Source organism: Limulus polyphemus, unplaced genomic scaffold, assembly GCF_000517525.1.
Source record: "Limulus polyphemus unplaced genomic scaffold, Limulus_polyphemus-2.1.2 Scaffold888, whole genome shotgun sequence".
Classification (NCBI taxonomy): Eukaryota; Metazoa; Arthropoda; class Merostomata; order Xiphosura; family Limulidae; genus Limulus; species Limulus polyphemus.
Genome location: NW_013666498.1, coordinates 213377 through 219585, shown reverse-complemented (window position 1 = coordinate 219585; position 6209 = coordinate 213377). Strand labels below are relative to the sequence as shown.

The following is a 6209-nucleotide window of genomic DNA, read 5'->3' as shown; positions in this document are numbered from 1 at the left end:
TAATTTGAATTATAAGTATCATTTGGATGGGAATAACCTTAACAGTGTCATGAAAGAAAGGAATCTTGGAGTAGTGGTTGATCAGCTTCTTCAGCCATCCAAATAGTGTGCTATTGCTAGTGGTGGGGGAAATAGGATTTTACATTGTATCTACACAAATATTGAATACAAGTCTAAAGGGGTATAATTTCATTGTATAGATCATTGGTTAGGCCACATTTGTAGTACTGTGTTCAGTCTTGGGCTTCTTACCTTAGGAAAGACATTGAATTGATGGAAAGGGTTCAGAGGAGGGTTAAGAGAATGATGCCTTGGATAGAGAGGTTGTCATGCAAGGAGATGTTGAGAGCTCTCAAACTGTTTTCTCTTGAAAAAAGAAGAGTTTGGGGGGATATGACTGAGGTGCTTGAGATTGTAAAGGGAATTGATATTGTTGATGCATTATCTTTTTTCATACTTAACAGTGAGAATAGTAGGACCAGGGGACACAAGTATAAATTTTGGCAGGGTAGGAGTCATCTTCAGCTAAGACAGTTTTATTTTTCTAACAGGGTGGTTGGACTTTGGAGCGGGTTGCCTTCAGATGTTGTGGAAGCAGTAAACTTAAGTAAGTTTAAGAGAAAGCTTGAATTATAAGGGCTGGCTTTAAGATTTTTTAAAATTTATTTATTAATAGTTTTAGTTTAGTTTAGAAAATGGAACAGCCAACATGGGCCAGTAGGTTCCATGTTGTTCCAAAACATTATGTTATGTTATGATAAGAGAAGAAGACACAACTTATAATGAGTATAGTTAAAACATTTTCATTTTAGGCTTATTTCACTGGGAGAAATAGGGATAAAGTACTAAAAAGGAGGGGGAGGAGTGGCTTTATATGACAAATGTTAGTTAAAAATTGTTCAACTTGAGAATATCAAAGCTAAGAGCAATAAAGTGTTATCTATTTGGGTTTCTGTTAGTTGTTCTAAGGGAAGAAGGCTTTTAGTTAGAATATGTTACAAACCACATGATGAAACTGATGAAATTAGTGAGAAACTCTAGAGTGAGATAAATAATTCAACTTTTAATGAGAATATAATTATGGGAGATTTTAATTTCAGACTTGTAGATTGGGAAACATTAGGAGTCAAATTGCAAGAGAGACACGTTTCTAGTTCAGGATGGTTTTCTTCACCAATTGGTTATGGAACCTACTTAATTGAAACAATGCTATTTTAGATTTATTGTTAACTTCTAATAAAGGAACACGTGAATACAAGTGATCATTACTCAATTAGATTTGATGTTTTGCTGCATATGGAATAATGAGATTTTGGTTCCAAAAAATCAAATTTCAAAGAGATGAAACAAGAATTATCTGCTGTGAACTGGGCAAGTGAGTTAGTTGAAAATAATGATCAAATGTGGAAAAATATGAAAGATAAATTATTTAAAAAATATTCAAGACAAGCATGTTTTTTTTTATAGACAAAAAGAGGTATCTGCAAATAAAACACCAGGTTGGCTCACAAAGGACATAAAGGATAAAATTAAAGAAAAGCATTAGAAATATAAGCTTAAACTGACTGCAATGAAGAGAGACTTGAAGGATTATAAAATATCATGAGAGTTAGTCAAATGGAAAATTATGAAATCAAAAAAAAAGCATAGGAAAATGGTTGGCTAAAAATGTAAAAATAAATAGTAAGGATTTATTCAACTAAATTAAGGGTAAGCAAAATGTTAGGATAGCAACAGGCCTAATATCTGCTGATTATGGGATGGCTGGATTATTACATTCTACTTTTCATTCAGTTTTTACTAATGAAGATCTTCGTGAGATTCCTGGTCCTGCAGCATGAACAGTTGCTAGATGAAAACAAGATGATCACATTAATTCTGAGCCTGTTAGGAATAGAATTGGGAAGTTTGATAAATGACAAAGCTTCTGGGACAGCTAATATTTACTCACTGGTTTTGAAAGAGGTTAAGAATCAGATATATGAACTACATGCTATTATTATTTTCTAACTCGTTGAATAGTGGACAGGTACCAAAAGATTGGAAGTAGGCTAATGCTATTCTCTTTTGCAACAAAATGATAAAAACTGTCCCAGTAATTATAGGCCTGTATAGACTCACATCAGTAGTGAGAAAGTTTTGAAAATCTGATAAAAGACATTTTGCAAAGTCATTTAACAAATTTTAAAATTTTGTTGGTAAGTCAACATGGTTTTACTACGGCAAATATCTTGCCTTACTAATCTTTTGACATTCTTCAAACAGGTTACTGGGTACAGGTGTGGATTTGGTGTATTTTCAGAAAGCATTTGACACTATGCCACATAAAAGGCTTGTTCGAAAAGTTATCTCTGTAGGTGTGAGGGGTACTTTGGCTCATTGGATAGAAAACTGACTAGACAGAAGAAAGCAGAGGGTTGTTATAAATGGAGTTCATTCAAACTGCATTAATGTCACAAGTGGAATTCCTCATGGTTCAATATTAAGACCAATGAGTGGGCAATAGATTATTTGAATTTGCTGATGACATTAAAGTTTTGGACATTGCTGACTGTGAGGATGATGCTATTGCTTTACAAAATGATTTGGATTATTTGGTGAAATTGATGAATAAATGGCAGATCTACAGTTTTTAATTATAATAAAGGCAAGGTAATACACAAGGGATATCATAATGTATTACTATAATTTTGCTGGCAATAATCTTAACGGTGTTATGGAAAAAAAAGATCTTGTCATTCTGGTTGATCAGCCTCTTAAGCATCTAAGCAATGTCATGTTGCTAGTTGCAGGGTAAATGGGGTTTTTAGGTTGCATCTACAGAAATATTGAATACAAGTATAAATTCGTTATAATGTGTTTTTCACTGGTTAAGCCACATTTGGCGAGGTGTGCTCAGTCTTGGGCTCCTTACCTTAGAAAGAAAATTGAATTGTTGGAAAGGGATCAGAGCAGGGCTACTACAATGACACCTAGGATGGAAAGCTTGTCAGACAAGAATATATCAAGGACTGAACTTATTTTCTCTTGAAACATGAAGAGTTAGAAGAGATCTGATTGAAGTGTTTAAGATTGTTAATCAAACTGATAGTGCTTATGCATCATTTTTTTCATACTTAATGGTGAGAATGGTAAGAGTAGGGGACATAAATATAAATTTTGGTAGGATAGGAGTCACATTTAGCTAAAACCTCTTTATTTTTCTAACAGGGTAGTTGGCCTTTCATATGGGTTATCTTTGAATGTGATGGATACAGTTAATTTGAAGAAAAGCTTGATCAATAGTTGAAGCATAAGGGCTAACTGAGTTTTTTGGTGTTTAATTTAGTGGATAGAATGGCCTTAACAGACCAAAAGGCTCCTTGTCTTAGCAAAATGCAAGCTCTTGTGTTCATAGAAAACTTGATACTGCTTTTAAATTCCAAAAAGTCAAACTTCCATTATATGATGGTGTTATTACAGGTGTAATAACCTTTACATCAAAAAAGTGTATTCATGTTCCTTAATCAGCATTACTCCTGTTTATAGAATTAACTGGCAAAAACGTGCTAAATTTGGGTATATTGTTGCAAATTATATTTTCAATGCTGTCATTTAGTTGTTTATGTTAGACTAGAGAGAGCTGTTAATTACGATGATGACGCTAGAGCTAGAAAGCTTTTAAAAGTAGTCCTATAATCTTAGATATTTCGCATAGTTATTAGAAGTTCAGTACAAATACAAGAATGGATGAACGAGGAAATATTATTATTAATCGAGTCACAGTGTTAGCACTTATGTCAGTCAGGTTTGTCATCAGTCAAAGTTATTAAAATTTAGTTTTAACTATACAGTCTAAAGGTATTACTATCAGGCCTCCAGTAGCTTCGGAGTTTATGTTGAAAAGATTTAAATAAACTTAGGCCTACAACTTGTAAAAGTGGCTGTAGTAAACGTTTATTTAAAAATAGATTAATTATTGTTATATGAACTCCACCAATTATGATTTTTATGATATATTCCAAACAACCCCATCGAAGGACAGAACACATTACAACTTACGGTAATGTGTAATAAGGCTCATACTGTCATAGAAATTAGAAGGCTTCATACAATGAGAGTATTGGGTGAAATAAACGTTTTATTCCCCCAATTCCTTTTCAAATTTTAGTATTACGGATCTTTCATATTGTTACGGCAGCAGAAGTCACGTGACACTGGTAACAAAAAAAAAAGAAAAAAGAAAACGCCAAACAATCAATCCGAGCTAACACAAGTCTAATTTTCATTGGTCTAACTTCCAATCAGAAGATTTTTTAGTCTTTTCAGATCATGTTATGTGTCACATGACTAACTACTTAATTAACATATGTTTCACATAATTTATCATCAACTTAGTATTCATACGTCACTACTAGGATAATCTCGTGTTGTAATCGGATCATCACTCGGGCTTTTCCGTCATACCCAGTAAAAACAAAAACCCTTTCGGAAGTAATTACAAACCATGTTTGGACTACTTTAGATCACATGACTCAAACGTCAAACTCAAACTGAGTCAAAGCTAACACTAATTAAATAACTTTTTTTATAATAACATTTTGCCAATGTGAAAGTTGAAACTGAAAGACTGAAGTTTGAAGCTACAATAATGTATAAGCAATAGTATTTTGAATTGAAACAAGTAGATAAGTAAAATTTATTTCACCAAATGAAATAAACAATACTAAATTGCTATAATAACCAAAAATTAACAGTAATATTACTAGAGATGTTTCTAGGTGCTTAAAACTAAAAGATTCGGGGCTAAGCACTGAATTTTCGGCGTTTCAGTATGGTATCTGTTTTCTGTTCTGATTTTTTAATATACCAACCGGAGATTCGGATCTTGTCAAGTAGAATAGGGGGATGGACCCCGTGTGCCAGCGCCTAGCAACGCCTCTGAATATAATTTAAATATCTTGTTTAACACCTATTTTACGAGAATGAGGAGACAAGGACAGATTTGGATGATTATGTCGCTTCTGTTATACATATGCGGAATTTTGTCAAAGTATCGTGTACGTTAGAGATCGCGAGTTTTTTTTCGTAACATAGGATTACTGTATGAATAAAGGCATTTCTAAACACCATAAATATAGTATACATTCCACCATTCGATGAAGCCTATTTTTATTCTTTCGATTTGCCCTTGTCCAGGGTTATTGATGAGAGGTGAAATTCCTCAAAACCGGTATAACTTCGTGACAAGTGGTAAATCTAATGATAGATTGGGCTTCACATTTATCTTTGAGTAATTTCGTAAATAATCTGAAATCATTTGTTACTTCCAGTTTTCATTAAAAATGTATACATTTTAGAAGGTGAAAAATGATTACAGCAAATTTTATTGAATTGAGTGAAAAAAATGTGGCATTTACAAAGTTTAACGGATCTATTCTTCTGAATGTTCTTTGTCGTAGGCGAATCACTAAATCCATCAAACTAATATGTATTCCTACTATTACGTTCGATTGCTCCTGTTAGTGTCTTATAAAAATGACCAGCAGGCAAGTGAATTAGTTTAAAGCTGAACCAAACTATAGAAGGAAAGAATACATAAACGTTAAACAAAATCATAACTAAAAATTAAACAAAAATTGGCTCCCCAGTGGCACAGCGGTATGTCTGCGAACTTACAACGCTAGAAACCGGGTTTCGATACCCGTGGTGGGCAGAGCACAGATAGCCCTTGTGTAGCTTTGTGCATAATTAAAAAAACAAACAAACAAAAATTGCTACCTTACATCATATTACGTTTGATTTATAAGCAACATAACAGTATATTCAGAAACATTAAAACAATTTCCATGTTTCTTTGAGGTATTTTAAAACCCCAGTTAACAAGAACAATACAAATCACATGCACCATAGTTTAAATAGTATCTTTTCCAACTGGGCGAATATTTTGTATCTTTTTTGTAATTAAGCAAATAATAACCATACGTATAAAATTAATAATTAAACATAAGTAAATCATATGATAAGAATTAGCATCTTGGAAGCATTTACCTCAGCTTAGACAGGTCCACCAGAGTCTCCTTTTCAAATGTTACTTAACTTAAAAACCATTCAGAAACGACTTAGCTCTTCCACGAACTTATAATCTTTTACACCCTTTTTCAAGTGGATTCATCTCCTTTTAACTGTTACTTTTGTTTTGAATTTCGCGCAAAGCTACACGAGGGTTA

General features: G+C 33.1%; 1 protein-coding gene across 12 annotated transcripts in view; it reads right to left on the bottom strand.

The window, feature by feature from the left end:
* LOC111086165 overlaps nucleotides 1-6209 on the bottom strand; it is a 65801-nt gene that overhangs the window by 17145 nt on the left and 42447 nt on the right. For 5 of the 12 annotated variants that reach the window (XM_022387889.1, XM_022387890.1, XM_022387879.1 and 2 more), the window contains exon 1: nucleotides 4042-4256. The exons of 6 other annotated variants lie outside the window; for them this stretch is intronic. The gene's annotated coding sequence lies outside the window, so the exon portion shown is untranslated. Of the gene's footprint in view, nucleotides 1-4041; nucleotides 4257-4485; nucleotides 4507-6209 lie in introns of those variants that run through there. One more of the 12 variants, XM_022387888.1, reaches the window with a different exon arrangement.